Source organism: Diceros bicornis, chromosome 22, assembly GCF_020826845.1.
Source record: "Diceros bicornis minor isolate mBicDic1 chromosome 22, mDicBic1.mat.cur, whole genome shotgun sequence".
Classification (NCBI taxonomy): Eukaryota; Metazoa; Chordata; class Mammalia; order Perissodactyla; family Rhinocerotidae; genus Diceros; species Diceros bicornis.
This window is the reverse complement of record NC_080761.1, coordinates 2,280,957-2,304,141: the sequence shown is the minus strand read 5'-3', so window position 1 is coordinate 2,304,141 and position 23,185 is coordinate 2,280,957. Positions and strand designations below refer to the sequence as shown.

General features: G+C 51.2%; 1 long non-coding RNA gene across 2 annotated transcripts in view; it reads left to right on the top strand.

The window, feature by feature from the left end:
- The window catches only part of LOC131419892 (uncharacterized), a 37,266-nt gene extending 15,187 nt beyond the window's left edge, over positions 1–22,079 (top strand). The window contains exons 2-4 of one of the 2 annotated variants that reach the window (XR_009223367.1): positions 19,059–19,102; positions 19,948–20,083; positions 21,582–22,079. This is a non-coding gene — a long non-coding RNA (uncharacterized LOC131419892). Of the gene's footprint in view, positions 1–19,023; positions 19,103–19,947; positions 20,084–21,581 lie in introns of those variants that run through there. The other variant, XR_009223366.1, reaches the window with a different exon arrangement.
- Positions 22,080–23,185: the final 1,106 nt, after the last annotated feature.

The following is a 23,185-nucleotide window of genomic DNA, read 5'->3' as shown; positions in this document are numbered from 1 at the left end:
TGGCTCACTCCCTTACACTCCAGACTCAAACGCCCTCCTCCATCTTGTCCTCTCCACCACTGTTGTCCATCTCAAGCTCAACATGCCCTCAGTCAAGCTTCAGTGAAGCAAGAAAGACTCCCCCTCCACACCTGCCCAGCCTGCCAGTTTTTCCATCTCGGTTAGCAGCAACTCCAACCTTCTGCTTGCTCAGCTAAAAACTCTCGAATCACTCTTGACTCCCATCTTCTCTCTCCCCACATCTAATGCATCAGAAACTCCTGTCGGTTCCATCTTCAAAACACACCCAAAATCTGAACCTCCTCCTCACCTCCACTGCCACCACCTGGTGCCGGCCACCGTCAGCTGCTGCCTGGGCTGTTGTAGGCGCCTCCTCCCTGGTCCCCCTGCTTCTGCCCTGGCAGAGGAAGGTTCCCCCTGGGCTTTGGAGACTGAATGAGGGGCAACAGAGGGGCCTTGACCAGAGGGCTGGGGCCTCTGACACTGGACAAGTCATGGGTTTGTCCATCCATGACACTGCCTGCTGTGATGCAGCCTTGGGCACATGAAGGCCCGTTACCCAGGACCCCCTCTGGGGCTCCTATATCACAGGTTGTGAGACATTGACACTGGAGAACAGAGGAAGTTGGCAGAGTGCCTGCGAGTCCCTGGGTGGATCCCTGTTTTGGCAGGTTGGCCCACGTGAGTGCCCAGGGCCCTTCCTTGAACCCCATCTGTGTCAGGGACAGCACACCACCCACACCATCGCACCAACTGCCCCCTAGTCTTGAGCTGTGAACTCCTCAGATTGCTGGGGGACCCTGCTTCCAGGTGGAACAGGCTGGGGGTGCCCCAACACCCACCTCTTCGGATCCTAACCTGAACATGAGATTTTAGCATCTGGGGCTCAGGAAACTCCCACTGGGGAGCATCCTTAGCCCTGGCCTGTCCACTGGTGGGGGCACCCGGGAGCCGGGCTCACCCAGACAGCTCCCCCAGTTTACCCCTGGCGTCCTCGAGTCTGTTGGCTCTATGTGCTAGTGAAAAGTGGGCCAGGAGTTTGTTCAGTGTCAGAATGTGCCTGGGAATCTGCGGCAGGGAGAAGCAGGGGGACAGGGACAGAGGCAAGGATGGGGAAGGTCAGAGGGACAGGGAGACAGAGGCAAGGAGAGAGACAGTGATGAAGTAAGTCTGAGAGAAAACAGCAATGTAGAGAGGGAGAGAGAGTGACCAAGTGGAAGGAGAATGGTTCTCTCAGCTCCCAACTCTCCTATGAGCAGGGCTGAGGACGGACACCAACAACACTTCTGATCTCAGACTCTAATGTGGAGGCTCTTCCAGGGTCTTGTCTGGGGCAAGAGCCCAGATCTTAAGGCTCTAAGCCAGCAGGAGAAAGGGCCTGGTGGTGGGCTCAGGACTAGGAGCTCCCCCTCACCTTCCCACACTGCCTGCTCTGTGGAGCTGGACAGGCCTGCCATCGGCTGGGTCAGGGGCTGGCTCTAACCCCATTCTCCAGGCAGCCCAGAGCTGGGGCCTGTTAGGGCCTGGGATCTCCCGGCCATGGCCGCATGGTGCCCGGAGCTGTGGCTTGCTCCCAGCTGGGGCCCTCACTGCCATGGACCCCCAGAAGGCTCCCAAGGTATGTGCCCTCAAGGACAGGGCTAGGTGCCAGCTGGAACATGGGGTCAGTGAGGAAGATCTCCAGAACTCTCTCCTTGCAGTCAGTTTGGCCTCATAGTGCTTCAGCAGCTTGTCAAAGTCACTGTTCTGCTTGCAGTGGGCCAGGATCTGCAGGCTGTACTGGTGGCTGGAGACCAACTCCTGATAGAAATTGACCATGGGCAGCAGGATGTCTAATGGGTCTGCACGAGGAGTGGCTCCACAAGCCCTTGGTCACCCAACCCCACCCACAGAGGTCAAGACCAAGTTCAGAGCTCCCACCCAGAGACACCCTTGCCTTTGGGGATGACTCTGGCACCACTGCCCTATCCAGGGCCAGATAGGTGGCCCCAGGCATCAGGACCACATCAGAGTCACAGATCTTTATAGAGATGGGGTCCCGACTAGTCTGTGTCCTGTGTATTGGAAGGTCGGAGAGGGCTGTTGTGGGTGCTCTGGTGTGCCTCGCCGCCTGAAGGGTCTGAAAGCCACCCAGCTCCGGAGTTTTGGGGGTTCAGCTGAGCCCTCTGTGGTCACTGAATTGCAGCTCCACATCCCCCTCAGCCCTGGCTCCTCCAAGAGACCTCCCACCCAGAGTGCCCCACCAGTGACAGAAGTGACCCATCTAAGGTCATAAAGTGAATCAGTAGCTGGCCTGGAACCAGGTCTCCTGAGTCCTCCATTCCAGGGCTTCCCTCCACAAGACATGCCCTCCCGAGTCACGTCCCTTCAGCTGTGTGTCCATTTATCCACATGTCCCTGTCCTTCCATGCCTCCCCAGGTTCAGCAACTTGGATCTGCTGCTGGCCTGCTCTGTCCCAACCACTTGGAAACACAATACCCTGCCTTCCAGCCCCCGAAAGCCCAGCCAATCTCCCCAAACCTGCCCTTCAGTACTTGATTGGCAGGGATGGGTCCACTGAAACCTCTGCTTATAAACTCCATTAAAGAAAAACATGCCTCCTTTGCGATAAACTCTAAGTGGGAGCTTACACAGGGCATTCCACTACCCAAGGGACGGCACCTTCAACCACGCCACTACAGGAAGTGCAGACCTCGTCTTTCTAGGGCCGCTTCCCATTGTGACCTTGGGGAAAAGCAGGGCTCTCTGACTTAGGGAAGTGAACAGCAAAATGTCACACTCAGTGTGGGAGAGGCGCGATGCAGGGGTCCTGCTGTGCAGCCCTCGGGGCCGTCAGGGCGGTGCAGCCAGCTCGGAGAGCAGTGACGCAGGATGGAAGGAGTGGGAGCCTTGACCGTGCTTCTACCCATTGTTTCAGTCGTTCTACTTTTGGAAACCTGTCCCAAGGAAACGCTCTCTCATATGAACATTTCAGATGCAGAGATGAGTGTTTCTAGTAACAAAAATTTGCAACAACTTTAAGAGCCAATGATGGGAGATGGCTGCATGGATGATGGCATGCTCACAGGTACTGGAGCATCATACAGCCATCAAAAAGCATACTTTCAGCATGAGAAAACACTTGTGCTATAATGTTAAGTAAAAAAACAAACACATCAAGATTCAAATTCAGCATTCATATATGTGACGTTATGTAAATAAAGCGGGGGGAAAAAAACCTAAGGTCTGTGCATAGAAAAAAATTTGAAGAAAACACAACAAAGTGTTTACAGTGGTTATCTTTGGAAAGGAGAACTATGGTTGATATAGCTTTTAACATTTTCTGCTTCTCTAGATTGTCAAATTTTCTGAAATGGGTTCATATATATAATTTTTAAAAGGGAAAAGTAGATAAGGAACTAAAAATATATTGCTTCCTCCTAGAAAAATAGCTTTTGCCGACTTGTCTTTCCTCTTCTGCTCCCTCTGAGGGATTCTGTGTGTTTTTAAGGGGCCGCTGTTACACCCCGAGAGGATGGAAGTGCCGCCAGCCTGGAGGAGTGGGCCCTGGAGAGGGACTTCTCAGATGGATTTCAATGCAGGTGGGTCTGGAGACCTCTGCCAGGGCTGCCTGCTCACCCAAGCCCCAGTGGGCCAGCTGGAGATGCAGGTCTTCAGGCCTTGGTAAAGATCTGGTGCAAACACCAGATGGCCTCACTGACAGAGGAGCCACAGGGTAAGCTCCGGCGACGGAGTTCCTGCCCCTCCAAAGCCTCGCCCAAGTCCAGCAGAGCTGAGGGGACTAGGGAGAGGACAGGGGCTGCCACCACCGGTGGGACTCGAGCAACCTTTCTCAAGTGACACCTTATGGGAAAACCCCATCAGCGGGATGGACTATGTAACTTGTGGCCCAGTGCAGAGAAAATATGCAGGACCCCTTCTTAAAAAATGACAAAATTTCAAGATGGTGACAGCAGAGCACTAAATCAAACATAGATTTTTCTAAACATGGATCACACGCCCCAGAAGCTGGCAGAGGATGGCAGCTGCTCTTGCTGCCAGCCTTCCTGGCACCCTCAGTGTCCACCTGCTGCGGTGACCCTAAGGGATCTTAGAGGAACTCAGGGCTCTGGAGAATTCAGAGGAAATGCCACTGATGATGTGAAAAGAGCTAGGGCTTGAGACCCACGCAGAGCAGGCTCAAATCCACCTTATCCTGCTTCTCAGCTGTGGGACCTCCAGCAAGATGCCTAACATCTCTGAACCTCAGGTCTTCCCTGTAAAATATGAAGGTGAAATGACGTCACCCCTGTAAGGGGACAATTTGAGGGCCTGGTACAGAGAAGTTGCTCAGTAAATGCTAGCTCTCGACCACCCCCTTTTGGGGGGACAACTTAGAAAAGTAAAAACACCCAGATTCTCCCATGCACGTGCCCTGTCACCACCTAAAGAGCCCTGGGTATCATGCCTTCTCACTGGCAGCTTAGCACCAGGTTGGGTAATGGGCCTCTGAGCGCTCCTGGCAGCCACATTTGCCGTGGCTCCCCTCCCAGCATCCTCTTCCCCGCCCATGGTTCCAAGCCAGCCAGCTCCAGAACACAGCCTGAGTCTCCTCTCCCAGGATGAGCTGTAAGGATGCCAGAGAGACTTCTGCTACTTCATGCAGCCCCCTCTCCTCCCAACTGTTCCTCCTCTGTCCTTGTTCATCACCCTCAGCTCCTACCACCATGGAGACTTGGGAACCACCCCACTGTGTCTCGGTTTGAGCTGAACGACAGAGGGAAAGCCAAAGGGACTCTGTCATGCACCCCATTTGTGGACAGGAAAACAGGCCCAGAGAGAAAGAGTTAACCCCCCTGGGAGTCAGGGCAGCCCCAGCCTAGGAGCCTGTCCTCACATCCCTGCAGTGGTATCTCTCTTTCTCTGCCACATCAGATGCCCTTCCCTACTGCCATACTCCACGGGTGCTCTCTGCTCCCTCCCTCTGTGATGACCCAGCACTTTGGCTGTTGGAGGCGCCTGGTGTTTTCCTCTTCTGTGAGCTGTCACAGGGGGCTGTCTCCTCTCCTAGCAGTTTTTGCCCTGAGGGCAAACCCCCACCCTGAGTTCTCACTCTCTCAGTACAACAAGAGCAGGGGCGGAACGTGCTGAGTGGACACAGAGACACCCTTGAGCTGTGTGGCACACGTCCAAAGATAGTAGCTCAGGAAATCACAAACATGCCACAGAGCCAGCTCCCCTCCCTTTCCAGGGCATGTGGCTTTGTCCCCTCAAGGCCACTTGCTGAACCACAGGATGAATGGGCTCTGATTGAAGGAATCGAGCACTTTGAAAGCAAAATGGGACAGTTACCCACTCTCCACTTCCGGGTTGCTAAAAGTACCCCAGCCTGTGCTTGAAGAGAGGCTGAAAATATCTAATGGAGAAATATTCAGTGCCAATGCAGGCTTTTCTATTTTTTCCATTCTCTGAGAACCTTGGCACATGAAATAATGGCTGTTCTTGGATCTGAACTCTAAAGAGCTAAGGGACTCACACACAGGCTCATGGAGAGCTCAGAGACACGTGGATGCCCCGTCAGCACCCTCACTGCCCTGATGTCATCACCCCCGTGCCAGTCTGCTCTCTTTGCCAGTTCTGGGATTTGCACGTGGTATCCTTTTCTCTTTAGGATTGTGGGGTATGTGTGTGGGAGTGTGTGTGTGGGTAAATGTAGTCTGTATGTAAAACTGATGGCGCTCTTCTCAGAGGCATCTACAGGACATCTATTCCCCAGGGACCAGAGCAAAAGCCAGATGCAGTCAGGTGAGACGCTCTGCTCCCTACACAGGCAACACAGGCAGTCTGGGAGTCTGATTTAAGGATTGGGCTGGGTGGGCAAAGCTCTGGAGAGCTGTGAGCCTGGGGACCCTGCAGAAGCCTTGGGCTACGGCCCACCCCTGCTAGAAGCCAATGTCAGGATGGTAGCAGGAACCTCTGAGCTCACAGAGCCAACCTTTCCCTTATCCTGCTGGTCCCTTCTGAGGATGCATTTGCTTTGGATCTAGGTTGGCTTGGCTGACATCCAAGACCTGCTCAGTTGACCCTTGTCAGCGATGACAATGGACAGTTGGGAATTTGGCTTATTATCCCAACTCACTGGCTAGAGTCTAGCTCTGGCTACCCAACCTGGCTCAATGTCTGGCGTCTCAGCTGAGCCCTGCCCACTTGCCGCCCCACAGTCTGGCCTTCTTGGCCCATCAGAGGTAAACCCTCATTTGCCACATCCCTTGGCTGCACTGCTCATTGGCTCCTGCCCCACCACAATGCCCTCTCTGGAGACAGTGTCTTTAATCCAGAATGCATTTAGTCAGTGCAGTCATTGATGGAGGAATTAGTCTATGTTTTCTCTCCTTTGTTAGCAGTCAAGGTTTTGCTAAAGATCTCTGTATTTCTTGTTTTTCAAACAGCTGCCACACAACTCAGTTCTCTCTCCTCCCTTCTCCATTCCCTCTGGCCTCTTCCAAGCCTAAGAGATGCCCATCTCTGTCTCCCTTTGTGCCAATGCTGTCAGCATGTCCTGATGCAGTTCGTGTGGTGGGCACCATGCTGGGCATGGGTGAGACACAGCCAGAGGTGGATAAGTCAGATCCCTTCACTGGAGGAGCTTCCAGCCTAAGAAAGGGGTCAGAAACCCACAGAGGTAACTTATACTCCAACAAGGTGAGGCCAGAACAGAGGGGTGCCCCTACTGCAGTGGGAGGGTCTCACCATGGAATCCACAAGCGCTACCCAGAGGTTTTGAAGGACAAAACAGGAGCCCAATTGGTCTGGCCCCGTGGTGTGGCAGTTAAGTGCATGAGCTCCGCTGCTGGCGGCCCAGGATCCAAACTGATGCACCGCTTGTCAGGCCATGCTGTGGTTGTGTCCAATATAAATGTGGAGGAAAATGGGCACAGATATTAGCCCAGGGCCAGTCTTCCTCAGCAAAAAGTGGAGGACTGGCATGGATGTTAGCTCAGGGCTGATCTTCCTCACAAAAAATAAAAAGAAGGAACTCAACATGTGTGCTAGAGTATAGAAGGAATTGGAGCAGAGGGGCTGATGTGAACAAAGATGCAGAGTACAACAGGGTGTTGAGTGCAGGGCTGCAGGGGTGGGGATGGCAGGAGGAACATGGGAAACAGGACTCAAGGCATAGAGTGAGCCCTGCAGAGGGGCTGCCTGGGGAGGGGTCAAGGTGGCCCTCTCCATGTCAAAGTTGGTTTGTAAACCTGATCCCAAGGCTACAGTTTTACCTTGAACTCTGAACTAAAGATCTCTGCAGTTTCTTGCAGAGTCAGCCTTCCAGGATTCTGAGTGCTCCCAAGCCAGGAAAATACCACGACCATCTCTAAACTCCGACCCTGCCCTTTAGGGCTGCTTGAGCAGTTCCAACTTACTTCCAATCATAAATGGGAGAAAAATAGCTATTAAAACAATGAAATGGTGCCTAACTGAGGATTCTAGAGGAGGGGAGGATTCTTCGCAGAAGAGGATGCTCCCTTTGTTTTAGATGGTCCTTGGAGCTTTTTGGTTACAAAAGATGAAGCCCAAGAGGACTCTTTAGATGGGAGAGAAGAGACTGAGCAGAGCTGGACAGTTTTGCTTAATAACTTTGCTTTTGTTTGGGTGTGATCTCCCCTTACCTCTAGGGAGAGTTGGCTGCTGGTGGGGGCTCTGGGAGTAGAGGGTATAGAGGGACTAGAGACAAGGTAGTGTCCTCGATGTCTGACCTGTGCACAGCCTGCTAAGAACGGCCTAATGCCTGGTTTAAGGCTCTGCTGTTGTTGCCTTGAAATTCTTAAGAGCCCTGCATTTTCAATTTGCACTGGACCCAGCAAAGTGTTTAGCTGATCCTGAAAAAAGGTGTAGACAAGGGTATATTGGTTAAAGATTAATTACCAGCTCTCTGAAAGAAAAACTCTGACTGGTAGCACTGGCCAATTTCCATGCTGTAAACATTCCTACCTTGGCCCATTTTAAGCTACCAAAGTGTGAATAACAAGCTTGCAAGATTCTTGAAAATTTCACAACCGACTTGCAAGTTGGTGTGAGCCAGCTCCAGCACATCACTGGATGTAAGGCGAGGGTCTTGGCAGATAAAGGGATTATGAACACCCCCCCCCACCACCACCAAAATGGCAGTTGGGAGAGTGTGGAGAGAGGCCAGCGTGCGGAGAGGAGGTCAGCAAGAAATCCCTGTAGCAGGAAAGGCTGAGTGACAGGAGGGCAAGGATGTCTTCTATTCAGCTTTCAGTTGTTTTCTGTTTCAGTACTGGAAACCCCCTCGACTGTATCTAAGCCTTTCAGAAAGTCTGGTCCATACTTGGCCCATGTTGGGGGCTTTGGGAGTGAAGGAGGAGCCAGTTGGGTGTCATTAGAGCTTTCCTGGATACTCTGGTTCTCCTCCTGGGACACGGCAGGACTGTACTGCCCAGGGCCCTGAAGTCGGGTGTGGTCATGTGACTCGCTTTGTCCAATAAAACGTGAGCAGAGTTGTCAGGCATCATTTGCCATGTTGCTTCCCCTGCCCTGGGACTGGTGAATTTCCTGATGGTGGGACCCCTGTCAGCCTGTGTCCCTGACTCTGAGTGAGAATGTTGTGGAGCAGAACACACAGTGGACACACAGGGTGAGAGAGAAAGCATTCTTTGTTGTTTTAAGCCTCTGAGACTTGGGGGCTGTTTGTAATTGCAGCAGAATCTAGCTCCACCTGACGGACACATGGAGCGACCACAAGGGGGCAAGGAGCAGTCAAGACTGAGTGGAGACTGGCACTGTGGGAAGTGATACAAGAAGCCAGGAGAGCAGAATTGGAAGCCAGATGTGGCCAGGAAAATGGAAGACCCTGAAAATCCTCAGGAATACGTGGGATGGGGCTTGAGGGAGTTTTCTGGCTATCAGGTGGACCCTGAGAGCTTGAGGTCAGCCAGGTGACACAGTGGTTCCTGAATATGCACCTTTTATATGGCCCGTCTCCCCAGCAAGGAAGGAATAATGTGTGTGGCAGTCACAGGCCAAGGATCTACAGCCAGGAGACCCAAGGTTGAGCCTGGGTTCCAGCACTGGAAGTGACCTTGGAGTGACCTTGGATAAGTCCTTTCCTCTTCTGTGGACCTCCCAGTTCTCAGATCCCTCCCAGCTCTGACGTTCTATGACCCTCTGTCTTTGTCATGGGCATCACTCATCACTTACTTGGCTCCTCAGCACCTCCTGCCTACCTGATGGCCTACTTCCTGGGAAATGGGCTCTGTTTCACCTTCCTGGAGCCCCTCCAGAGCACACAGGTGCCCTCTGCTCTGCAAAGTGTGTGTGTCTGTGTGTGTATGTGAGAGTGAGAGAGAGTGAGAGAGTGAGGGAGTGAGAGAGAGAGAAAGACTACAGCCAGAAAGGTTTACCAAGCTGATCTTGCAAAGTCTTACTTAGGGGCCGGCCCCATGGCTTAGTGGTTAAGTGCACCCGCTCCGCTACTGTCGGCCCGAGTTCGGATCCCGAGCGCGCACTGACGCACTGTTCGTCCGGCCATGCTGAGGCAGCGTCCCACATACGACAACTAGAAGGATGTGCAACTGTGATATACATTTATTTACTGGGGCTTTAGGGAGAAAAAGGAGGACTGGCAATATATGTTAGCTCAGGGCCGGTCTTCCTCAGCAAAAAGAGGAAGATTGGCATGAATGTTAGCTCAGGGCTGATCTTCCTCACACACACACAAAAAGTCTCACTTAAAAAAATTGTTTTCCCTGGAGAGTAATGTACTCAGTTGGAAACGTTGCTCCAAATTCCCATTACAAAGGCCTCTGCTGCCACGCTGACACACAAACACTTTCACCAAAACTGACCAGTTTTGTGCCCCCAGCACCAGAGAGGGCCCTGCCCTTTGCACCCACCCCTTCTCTTGCCTACCAACCCCCGAAAACGTTCAAGGCCATATGCGACTTGAACCCATACCTTCTTTGGCCATAAAATGACTCGTTTTCTACCTGGGTTCACACTGCAAGCTCTATTATGGTGCCAGTCACACTCTACCACAATCAGACCTTAATGCTTGAAACTTCCATCTCTTTACTGCCTCCCACAGAACCTGATGTCCATTCATTCATCAAGTCCTTACAGAGTACCTACTATGTGCAACACAGAAGGGACAAGTGATAAAGGACACACCTGCCCACCAGACCAGGTGAGGGACAGACACCTGAGGAGCCGGCTCTGCCATGGCATGCTGAGGGTGGGAAAGCTGTGGCAGCAGGGGTCATGGAACACATTCTGGGATGAGAGTCCCCAGGAGGAGGCATTTGAGCTTGGTAGGATTCCACCAGTCAGGGAAGCGTGGGAGTGGCAGGGGCACTCCAAACAGAAGCCCCAGCATATGCAAAGGCCAAGGTGTGCACAGCTCATGACCAGAGAGCACTGGCTGGAGCCCCGAGTGATGGGGTAAGAGGAGCCTGGGGAAGAGGATGAGGCAGTGGTCAGCTGATCTTAGGCAGTTAGTGAACGAGTGAGTGAGTGAATGACACCCTTGATCATGAAGCCACTAACCTGGTACTGGTCCCTAGACCTATTCCTTTGTCCCTAACAAGGACTCAGCTTGATTTCAGGGATATGTGTAGGGCTAGGATAGATCTCAGAATGAACCAGATGGTTTAGACACGGGACAAGCCCCCATCCCAGGACCCACTAGTAGTGTGGCAAGACTGGCAAGTAGACACGCAGACCTGGGTTCTAGTCCTGGCTCTGCCACCTCCCAGCTGTGTGAGCTTGGGCAGGTGCCTTGAGTTCTCTGAGCCTGCTTCCTCGTTCCATCCTACGAGGGTGGTTATGGGGACTGACAAATAAAGCATCTCTGACAGTGCCTGCTGCAGTGTAGAGGAGGTGTGTGGAATCTGAAACTTTTGTTCAAGCTGAAGTTTCAAGCTGATGTGACCATTAGTTTAGGGCTTGGCAGCGGCACCATAAGGTGGAATTGGAAACTTCAGATCTTTGAACATTCCAGGCAGAGCTGGCTTCAAGGGCGTGTGATGGGGTCCTATGCTCAGAAGGCCCCATGCTTGGGGCTTCAAGTTCTGCAGTTGCAACCTTGAAGTTATTATTTCTCTTTGAATTTGTTTTCATGAGAAACATCTGATGGAACAATGGAGCACACCCCAGGGGCTTGGAGCCTCAGCCCTCATGTGTTGCTGCCTCCTGCTGCCTCCCTGGGATGGTTTCTCAGCTGCTCGCTCCCCACACGCCGGCACCCCAGAACCCATGACCTCCTCTATCCTCTGTCTGGGAGCAAATGGGTGGAGTCAGCCAGGAAGACTCACATTCCAGAGTGAGTCACTCTCCACCCTCTGAAGGGGCCTTGGGGTAGGTGTAGACAGGACGGGTGCAGTGCACACCCGATCGTGTCTCAGGGCAGGGCAAGGAGACAATGCCTGGGCACTAGGTGGGTGACTCAGCAGGGACATCTTGCCCAACCCTCATCTAAGTACCAAGTGTATCATGGCACAGAGTTTAGAGGAGGTTGGAGATTGATATTGGGGAGTCTCCTGCCTGCCATGGGTGGGTTGGTGGTCTGTGAGAAGCGGAGATCGACTTCCCCGACTCCACCCAGGGCCTTGCATCAGGTCCTACAAATCATGCAGCTAACCCTGGTTAGATCTGTTTCCATTTTCCCATCCTCAGCTCAGAGTCCACGGTCCCTATGTGATGTGGCCAAATTGCTCTGAATATCTGGTGCGCACTGGTGAGATGAGGGGGGAGAGACAATCAGATCATTCAGCGCTGGGGTAGACAACTGGTGAGGGGCGTCTAAGGGACAGAGAGCCAGCACCTCCCAAGCTTTAATGTAAATGGCAATCGACTGGGATGTTGTGAAAGTGCAGATTCTGATTCCGGAGGTCTGGGCAGGGCCTGGATTCTGCATCTCTAACATGCTCTTTCTTCATGGACCACAATTTGAGTAGTGAAGTTCTAGAAGGCTTAACCTAGGAACAGCGTGGCCTCCAGACCAATGCCTGGCGAGCCCCTGTAGGAGCTCTTATGACAGGCAGAGGGAACGACTGCTTAGAACTGAGCCAGCAGCCCACACTATGATGACTTACCAGGAACTCTGTGTCCCCGGACACTTCAGCTGATAATGTGGGAATGCTTAGTCAATGTGGTCATCAGCAGAGTAACTAAAAACTCGCCCATAAATAACCTCACTCAATCCTCACAATCTTGTCAGGCAAGTATAAAAAGGCTGCTTTATAGATGAAGGAATGGAGGCACAGAGGACGGGGGGATGTACTCTAGGTTGCAACTGTCAAGTGGCAGAAGTAGGATCTGAACTCAGATCTGACTAAGGCCCTTCCCACTCTGCCAGCATCACTAAATTTAAGTTTGGAGGCTGGCATAGCTGTGACTGGAAGCTGGTCCCCCTGCCCGTCATGTGCCCCCTGGTGCTCCCTGCAGGAGCCCAGAGTGTGAGGTGTTGGCCCTGTGCCTTGGGCCCCCTGGCCAGCCTCCTCTGCACCCCTAGCCAGCAGTCACTTCTGCCTTCAGTCACTCGATATTGATCTCCCCATCCTCGATCTGCTGCCGTAGCTGCTTGGTCACTGTCTTCTTGTCTCCACGATCTGCAGCAGGTGCAGGTACTTCTGCATCAGCATTTCACGCTCCCTGGCCAGGGTCTGGTAGCTGTGGACAGACATAAGTGGCAAGACACTGTCTTCTTGTCCCCCAGAGATCCAAGCAGAAATGAGGCTCCCCCACTGACTGCAATTAGAAGATCCTGACTCCCAGACATGGTGAACAGGGCCTTGACCTGGCTGCAGTGCTGTTACCGACTGCTCTGGCCCCTTCTCCAACTCCTGTCTCACACTCTGACCTCTAGTTCCTCTAACTGATCCTGTTCTCTCCCCTCCCCCTCCAATCCACCCCCTGTGCCTTTGTACAGGCTCACTCTCTTGTTAAGGGGAATGGATCCGGTGACTTTAAGTTAAAGTCAATGCTCAAATGGAACAACAAAGCCTAGATGACAGCACATCTGTTTACAACACGGTTCACTGAATATTTTGAGTCCACTGTTGAGACCTACCACTCAGAGAAAGAGATTCCTTTCAAAATATGACTGCTCACTGGCAAGTGCTGTTGTTCCCATGGAGAGACTGATGCTGGTGTGTGCCCCCCTCCACACACGCACCGAAGTTCGGAAAAGTCTTATGACTCACATAGTAGAGGTCTCCGAGGAGAGCAGGGCCAGAATCTCAAGCAGCTCTGAAATGGCTTGAGAGAGCAAGGAAAGTGGCCTGGCCTGGTCTTTTATTGTGGTTGGAGGTTTTAAAGAAAAATTATTTAATGACACTTGTCAAAGTCGGTAAGGCATATTTTATTCAGAACCACTGTGATACGCAGAGACCACCGTGATGGGATTCACAGTAGGGGAGAAATGAGATTGGGCTCGACTCTGAATGCAGCATGGGCAAGTGGGAATTCATGGCCAGGCAGCATGGTGGGGTTCAGGGGATGGAAAATTACTAAGAGAAAAAACAAGAGTTGGGGTTTCTGGCTAACCTGACCTAACAGGATTCTTACCAACGAGAGGCCAGAGTGATCAGACACCACCTGAGGGATGGTGGAGGAGGAGGAGGAGCCTGAGCAGATCTCGATGGTGATCAGACATACGGGTGGGGGTTCTGGTTAAACCGACTTAGCAAGATTCTTTCTAAAACTGGATTTTACAAGGAAGTGCACAGACAGGCCTACCAGAAGGTTCAGGAGCCTGACTAAAGTTTGGTCAAAGCAAGAAATCTTTGCCAGGGCTGAGACCAGGGTAAGAGTTCTGCGTACAGACAGGGATTGTGTGGTTGGATCCGAAGCCAATGCCAGAGAAGGGAGACACTGAACTTGTTCCTCAGCTTGTCCAGGTGTGGAACCGAGGGGAAGAGGGAGAGGAGAGGCGTAAGCTGTCAGCACACATCCAAAAGTGTGGAGAGCAAACATGCGTACAAAAATATGCATTCACAATGGCTTGTTTTTATAGAAAGAAACACCAACAGCAACCTCAAGAATGATCAAAACTATGTACTGGGGGTGGCTGGAGTAACAGCGCTGGAGGGGACCCAGAAATGTTGGTAGTGACTCCTCTGAAGTTAGACTTTTCTATTTTACAGATTTATCTAATATAAACAGAAATTTACACATACCATGTTTTCCCATTTCACAGTCTTTCTTTAATTTTAACTTCTGTACATAGGAAACCATTCTAAGATTTAATTCCTTTAGCACACTAACGGTTACAAAACAGTAACCATATGAAATGACATTTTCATATTTCTCGCTAACTACAAGGACAAGCTGCATCCTAGTTTGTCTTCCACTGTGTCTCACACAGGCAGGATTTTCAGGAATCAGTGGCATATTATAATGCAATAGGCGTTTGGGTTTAGCTCCTTAAACATAGTAGGATTAGTTTGATTAGTTTTCTCCACATCAATTAAAATAGAAATTCCATTACTTTAGCTTTTTAAATCTCAATGTACTCTAGGGACATGCACACGCAAACAATGATGTAAAAACGAAAAACGCACCTGAAAACTTCAACACATTCGTTTCACACCTTAAGATTCTCTTGCATAAAAAGAACAAAAATTCTCTTTAGTTCCACAATTTTCTTGCCTTATTGACATTATATCTCTCCATCAATTCACATTTTTCAGCCCAAGAAACTCAAAATGTTATTTCTCATACAGGAAATAAAATTACAAAGAGCTAGGGGAAACCAGAAACATAGGGCTGCACTGTTCAATCCATACAGGAATCCAAAGCAAAGAAACACAAATATTGGGATCAGCACAGATAAGCAGCCTGCTTCCCACAGGACAGAAGGAAAGCCACATGCAGAAAGTTAAACACATTCTAAAATCTCCTGGTGGAGACAGAAGCCCTGGAGTGGGTCAGTTCATGGTGCAGGAGGGTGGGGACACATGAGCAGCCACAGGAATGCACTCTGGGAGCTCACACACCCTCCTCTGCCTGGGGAGGAAGAGAAGGGCTCCCTCTCTCAGCTTCCACTCTCACAAGTGAGGAGACTCTCGACAGGATGCAGTTTAAGGTTGTGACTCAAATGAACCCTAAATTCATAAACCCTAATCCAGACACAGAACTCCTGACATTCACAGACTTTCTCAATGTGCACAAATTACCCTATGCAGGCACCTACTCTGTGGGTGCAAAACTCCACCCTGTGTGTAGACATAGGCCCAAGGAGAGCACAGGGACAACCTCAGGAAGGGCAGCAACTCCCTCCCCCTGTGCAGGTGCCTTCCCAGCTTTCCAGGGCTCTGCAGCTTCTCTCAGCAGAAAGACTCCTTCTGTGGTGGATATGAGCAGAGAGGACATGCAGCAAGAAGGTGTGGCCCTCAAGTACTTCCCTGCGCAGGCTCAAGGGGGGCTTAGCTTAGAGACCCCAGGCCTCTGCTCCCAGTCACGTTGCTTTCGGCTACAGTGATCTTGTAAATGGCACAACCCAGTGCTTGAAGAATCCAGCAAATTCACACAAACCTACACTTTAATGGAAAGGAGAGAAGAAAGTTGTAAAGCATTTTTCTAGTTCAACAAGAAAAGCCACATGTATTTATTACTTTCAGAAAATAATGTTAATTAACTGTTGTTTCCATGGCGAGACACTGTTTTATAAACAATTAAATCATACTTAACACTTGCTGATCAAGTGTAAGCCCTGGAATTCCAGTTGAAAACACTGTATCCCAAAGAAAAGAACAGAACTAACAATATGACTACACACGCTCAGGGGAGGCAGAAAGGGAAACAAGAATTTTTAACACATTCAATGTAATAGTAGAATCTTTTATTTTTTCTGAAATTTACCTATTTCTTGCCTCTTTGGAAATATTTTGTACTGCTTTTCAAGCCCACTGATTACATAAACTTTAACTTTTGAAAACCTGAGGCTCAACTAAGTGAGTAAATCTTTTCAAGGTGACAAACCCAGGGAGGGGCAGTGCTGACAGGCCAGAACACCCAAGAAAGTTTGCACAGAGGAACCTCCACTCCAAGACCTTCCCGTAGGATGTCTGTGCCAGGAGAGAGCCTGGGAGGGGCACAGGGACTTCATATGACAGATTCCAGGTGGCCATTCTCTGCTCTCCTCTCGTGGAAAAGAGCCACAGACAAAATATAAATCTCACAGTCAACTCAGCCAAAAGCAAACTCCCAACAGCTCCCCACCAAGCAGGACAGCCCCCAGCCTCCCCAGCTGAGTTTCTTATTTCTTAGCTCAGGCCATAAACTCAGCACTGACTTCAACTCCCCCCTCCCCAGCCCTCACCATTTCCCATCTGTACACAGTACTACTGTCTCGATCTCCAAACACACCCAGAATTCAACCTCCTCTCTCCACCCTGACCTAAGCCTCCAAGGCCTCTTGCCTGGCTTCTTGGAACAGCCTCCTAACTGATCTCCTTGCCTCTGCCCTGGCCCCTCTGTAGTATATTCTCAACAGAACAGCCAGATCGAGTCTGCTAACCTTTTGTCCAGCCATGTTACTCCTTCTCTCAAAACCTTCCAAATGGTCACCATCTCATTCAGAATAAACGCCCAAGTCCTCACTATGACCAACAAGGCCCCATGATTGGGCCCAAGCCACCACTCTGCCTTCAGCTCCTGCTGCCCTCACCGGCTGTGCCCTGGCCACACTGGCCTCCTTACTGCTTCCAGAGCAGGCCACTTGCCTTTCCTCCTACACTGCTTTTGGGCCTTGTTCAAAACCTACCTCTGCAGTGAGACGTTTCCTGGCCCTCCTGGCTACAACACCATCTCCCTCCAGCCTGGCACACAGCACTCTCCCACAGGAGTCACACCATTGGTGTCACATCTAGAACATCACCCAGGGCACGCTTTTTGTGTTTTGTTCACTTCTCTGGCCCCAGGGTCTAGAACAATGCGTGACACAAACCTTGCACTCAATAAGAAATGTAGCTTAACGAGTGGATGACTGTAAAAACAACAAGGAACTGCCTAACACTTGGGCAAGGAAGGCCAAATCTGTAAGAACACCAGGGGCCAGGGGAGGCTGGTCCATTTATCAGCCCTAAAAGGACGCACAGCATCATGCTAGAAAGAAAACTCCCCACCATATCCTACAAATACCATACATCTTTTTAGCAGCATCAACAGAGCCCTTCAAATGTAAACACCTTTTCTACTTTGAAGCAGCCTTCAGTGTCCCATTACCGCTCATCACATGCCTACCGCTAACTTTAACATGATAACTTTCAGATCTAAGGTAATATGACTGACATTAAACTGTGATTTCTACCTTACCCAAGTCTCTCTTGGGAATGATTGTAGGTATGCAAGCAGTAATAACCTGAGAACAGATGGAGAAGTAAATAATTCTATTCCTTCCCCCACCATGTGCCCCAGCAAACAGTACAACACAGTCTGATTCTTTGTCTTTTTTAAACAAACTTCACCAGAAATACATCTGCTGAACATGCTCCTTTGGAATTCAGGGCTACTGTTTCCTTCAGACACCTAACGCATTTAAGTGTCCAGATGCCACAAACCATTGAAATATTGCTCACATGTCTACCGTACAGTTCCCAAACTGAGATTTCAGTAAACTTACGTTGCAGCTGCCAGGAAAAGAAAAAGGAAGCAAAAACAATGCCATCTGCGATGACAAGTGGAATTAAACCAAATGAAAGTTTTCCTTTACAGATGCAGGGATACTTGAAAGCAAATCACTCCTTACAAGGAGTGAGGGAACTAAAATTGCTGTGGGAAGAAAAAGAGAGCCTGTGTACAAATGCTTTCAAGGCAACTTGCAAAATTCCAAATTATCTTGCCAGCAAAGATTAATGCACTGTCTCCTCTGGAGCAGAAGTGTGCTGGTGATGGTGGCCAGGGCAGGCCACCCCAAGATGCACCACTCTGGTATGTGGATTATTTTGAGCTGAAGACAATAAAGAGTCAGGAGACTCAGGAAGAACATTTGCTTTTCCCCTCCAAAACTGCCTAAAGAATTTAACATAGAAGACCTGTTTCAGGAAGGAGCCAATATCATATGATGGCTGTAATATGATGTAAAATAGATGTTACAATAGGATTGGCACCAACAAGCCCATTTTATCAAAATTTCTGCCTCTTCCTGGTCACATTCTCTATAGCTTGCCCTCAAAAGAGTTGTCAGACAAACATTTGTATTTCTATTTCCATGTGAATTGTCTTCTTCCCTGTAAAATCCCAAACCACTACCCCTCCAACACCTTCCACGCCTTTAGCTACAGTACAATACTTAAGCAAGCAGCTTAGACAGAATGACGAGCTGCTCATTTCCGAGTTTCTCACATGTATACATGTTATTAAACTTGGTATTATTTTCTCCTGCTAACCTGTCTTTTAATCATTTGGGCAGCCATAAGATCCTTAAGGGAAAGAGCAGAGGAGGATTCTCCCTCCTGCCCAACACTAGCATTGACCAAAGCACCAATACCCCACCCCTGCTCCCCCAACACATTGTATTAGGACCCCAAGAAGTTAAGGCCCAACGAGATGGATTGTTTCTCTTTCTCATCACAGAAAAAGAAGTTGGAAGGACCTATCAGTCAACAAAAACATGCATGTGTTGTGAGCATTGGAATATGTCCCTCCCCTCCAGCCTACATCATAACTACAGAGGAGTTAGAGAGCTTCCACTTCTTAAGTCCTAGTGGGGAAGGAAAAAGCCTCCCAAGAACCATTGCCCCAGACCCACCCAGTGCCCCCCCTCCCCTCCCTGACTCCCTGCTGCCCTTCCCGCCCCAGCAGCCATGGGCTTGTCAGGCCAGCGCTGGAGCACCAAGGCTGGATGGAAAGTGCGTCCAGACCCACAGGGACCTGGTTGTCAGATGCACCCGTCTCACTATGGGAGCTGTCCCCGCCTGCTCTGCCTGAGGAGCCACTCCCCACAATGGCCCTGCCCCAAACTGCTCCAGCCAGTCCCAGCTGCTAAGAGCCCAGGCGAGCACAGTCTTCCATACCGACCGGTGCAGGTGCACTTACCCGTGTCCCTCTCCCCGCTGCCCAGGAGAATGAGGACAATGTGATGCTCAGCCGCTGAGGCCAATCCAGGTGAGCAACGTGGGTGCGGCCAGAAGTGCGGGTGGAAGTGCATCAGTCGCCATCTTGGCGTCCGGCGGGGCCCCTCTCGGAAGGCCGGCCACATTCTCCCACCTCCTCGGTCTGTGTCATTTGCTATGAATACCGCAGCAGTGACCCATCAGGGCAGCGGAACAGACGCGTTTTGGCAGCGTGACCCCAGGGTGGGTGCATCAGGCAGCAGTTTGCCTAGGCCCACAGACGTGGCCATCTTGCTTTACGGAGGACAGATGGGCACACGCCGCCATCTTGCCATCCTTTGGGGTCTGGGGACCAGCTTCCACTTGCTGCACAGTGTCGCTTTGAGCCCTACTCTTGTGGCAGTCCCACTGTGGGACAGAGAGGAGGGGGATGGAGCCTGGCAGCATGACAGCCTGAGGCCCGGGATGGTGATCACTGCACTGCCACGAACTGATCCCACCACTGGGCAACGAGGAGAAACAGCCATCTCCTTCCACAGGTAACCAGCTGCTGAGGCCCAGTCAGCCCCCCTGGTGTTCCAGCCCAAGGCAGGCAGCACTCTGTGCTTGGGGCCTTGGGGCCGGTCCAGCGGGTGAGTGAGCACCAGGCGCTATGTGGCCTTGGTCTGTGCCACTGTCTCTGTTCCAGGCACCTCGGGCCACCACGGCCATCCCATGGCTACTGGCGTCCACCTTATGGCCTCCACCACACTGTCACCCCCACCCCCTGGCCACTCTGCTCTCCACTGATTCAGGCTGGGGCCAACAATGTCAAGAAACAGGGTATTCTGGAAACACTCTTTCTTAAGTCACTATCTTCTTGCATTTGCCGTGACTTTTCTGCTCTTTTGATGGCAGGGAGCCTGCCTTGATCTCTGCGATCAGGAATGTGGCTGAGCAGATGCAGCTTCTACCTCCAAATGGACACGCCTCTCAGATGCTCTGTTGCTAGAAGGGTCCTGGCAGTGCAGGGAAAGGTGGCTCTGCACTGGAGGTGAGTCCTGGAGAGGCGTCTGACGCTGCAGACTCTGCATGTGACAGCATCCTGGGTGGAGGAGGTTGTGGCCCACTCCTCACTGGGAGGCTTACCCTGGGGACTCAGGGAAGGGGCTCCTCTCTTCACTTCTTCCTTGGGCTCCCGCAGCGGGATGAGAGGTTTGCCTTCCCCTTGGCCTGGCTCCCTTCATGAGGGCTTCTGGAATTCAGCCAGTTGAGTGAGTCCTTTCCTGCGGGCTCTGCAATGGAGGTCTCAGAACAGTGCACTGAAGATATTCTACTTTGAAAACCTCCTGGCAGATCCTTTTGTTTCATGTTGCAGGTTGTTATTGAATTTTGAAAGACCTGAATGCCACTTGTTGTCTTTAGTCTTATTCAAAGTTAACAGTGGTTTTTTTAAGTCGGAAGTTGTTACAATCTATCCAAAGAACTAGTAATGTGAACTTGTTTCAGAGGTCCGACAACATGCTTTCTTGATAGTTTCCTTCAGAGTCTGTGTCCCAAAAGATTTGTTACTGTTTTTGAGAATGAGGCAAAACACTGCAGAGAAGGTTGCTCTTGGCATGTGTCATTGTTTAACGCGGTCTGGGGGCAAAAGAGGTGGGGGTCCTTTGGTAACTCATCACAAAGCATTGAGAAAGTTTAGAAGGTCAGGTTGTTTGGAACTCCCTGAGGACCTAGTATCCACCTGGTCTGGTCCACAACGGCCTCATGGGGGTTAGATGAACTCAGGAGGAGAAGAAAGCCTCGAGAGAGACCCCCTACGTCCCCATGTGCATAGTTTTCTCTAAATAGAGATTTTACCTTAATGAGGAGAAAAGATTATGAAGTGTCTTGGTCAGTACATTTCAGGGGCTGGTTGCTTGGTACAGGGAGCAGCTTTCCTCCTGGTAGTGGAAGGACAAGAGGAACAACGAGACACAGCTCTTGGGGCTGACCTCCTCTTGGCGGCAGTCCCGCATCCTCAGCTGCTTGAGTAGAGCTGGGGCCAGGCGCCCTGCTGAGTGCCTGGGAGGCTCTGCTGGCCGACACCTGGCCTGGCTTTGAAATAGGGGGACCAACCCTCCCCGTTTTAGTACCCAAAATCCTGCATCCCAGGGACAGCAGGAGGGTTGGACAACCATGAGCTTCTAGGAACTATTTCTGAGGCTTCCTGAAGCCTTTCCTGTTGTCTTGGTGTCATCCTGTGCTCTCTGCCCGAGCATCTGTGGCCCTACAGGGCACTTACCACAGCCTGGGAGGAGGTCTTCACCTTCCTTCCTTCTCTGCCCTACAGATGGTCAGCTCCTTAAGGTAGACAGTGGGTCTTTTATCTTTCTATTCCAGTAATAACTTGCAAGCAGAGGTGTTCCTTACATCTTTCCTAAAGGTTTAAATGGGCAAAGTTCCTAAGTGTGGGTGTTCCCAAAAACACTTGTTTTGCTTTTATAGTTGATTATTTTAGGGGGAGACATTTAATTCTTTCTTTTTAATTACTTTTTCATGTATCCATGCAGGCTCCACATAAAGGGCTCAAAACTTCTGGTCCAGTGGCTAAAAGCTGTTCACAGGGATGACTGGAACCTACTAAGCATTCTTTCATCTGTAGTGAACATTTTACCAAAAAAAACTCTTGGGCAGGCTGGAGGATCAGTACTACGTGCTCAAGCCCACGGCCTTGCCCTCCAACTTCCACTTGACTGAGAAGGAGGAGCTGAAGGCCGTGGCCACCCAGGAGAAATGACACCAAGATAGCCGCCGGGGGCCTGAGGAACATGCGAGTGAAGCAGAGGGGAAAGGAGCTTCAGGTTCATCCTCATCCTTGAGGGAAAACCTGAGGGCCCAGCCAGGGTCCCGCAAGTTGAAGAGAGCCCTTCTGCAGGGCGAACCCGCACCCAGTGCCACCCAGGAAGCCACCAGTCAGGCGCGGGCACAGAGTCTCTGGAAGGAACTCCAGGAGACAGTGTGGCCTCCACAGTGTGTGGCAGCCTGGGAGATGCAAACACTTCTGCTGTGGATGCTGGCGATGAGACCCCCTCTGCCCAGCCAGGGCCGGCTGGGTAAGAGTGGCATTTCCGTGGGTGACTTTATCCCTCAGGATCTGAGGCATGTACATTTATTGGCTGGCTTCCTTCTTACAGTTTCTCCTCAGCACACAATCAAGAGAGGCCATCTGTCCCTTGAGAGGCTGTTGACCGAAAGAGGCTGAAGAGAGATGTGGAGCCCAGCTACAGCGGGACCAGCCCTGGGCCTGGTGAGAGCTTGGCCCAGAGCCCCCACATTCATCATTCACAATGATGCCTCAGAAACCCTCCCAGAGCCCCTTCACCCTCCAACAGATGTCACCCCCGAGCCAGCCGCAGAAGATGTGCAGGGCAAACACAGCGACACCGGCCCCACGTCCCTCAGCGGGGTCATCCTGTCAGCACTGGGGGCCCAAGAACTCCTCGACTCGCTGTCTCCTACTACTTCTGCTCCCGGGGGAACCGGAGCACGGGTGCCGCCTGCGGGAGCAGGTGGAGAAGGACAGCGAGCTGAAGAGGTGCAGCTGCCGACAGCCAGGTGCACACGCTGCAGGAGGAGATGGACGAGCTGAATGAAGGGGGCTCCCTAACTGAGGAGCATGCTGCCCCCCACTGAGGTCAGTCCCGGTGCTCGGGGCTCCCCCACTGCCTGCTCCTCATGAGGGGTTTCCTGCTCCGCAGCAGACGGCCCCTGAGCACTTCTGTGTGCAGCATGCCTGCTGCTGTCTTGGGAGAAGGCTCTGCTGGTAGCCGCCCCTCGCAGACAGGGAGCCCAGGCTGCAGAGCTCACCCTGCTCGCTCTAGGGCGCTCGAGAGGCAGCATTAGTTGTCAGGGTTCAGCAGGTGGGGAAGGAGGCATTGCAGGTCAGCTGAGAAAGCCACACCTACCCAATGAATTGTACCTGGATCGTTGGTTTACCACTTGAACAGGAGAAAATCAGCTTCTATTGCATCCCTCACACAAATGTAAATTCCAATGAGTTAGGATCTAAATGTGAAATAAAATTGACATAGTAAACTATTAGAAAAGTTATAGGAGACTCTTAAAGTCATGGGGAGGTTCTTTCCATTTGTGTTTTAATGAATATCCTTGAACT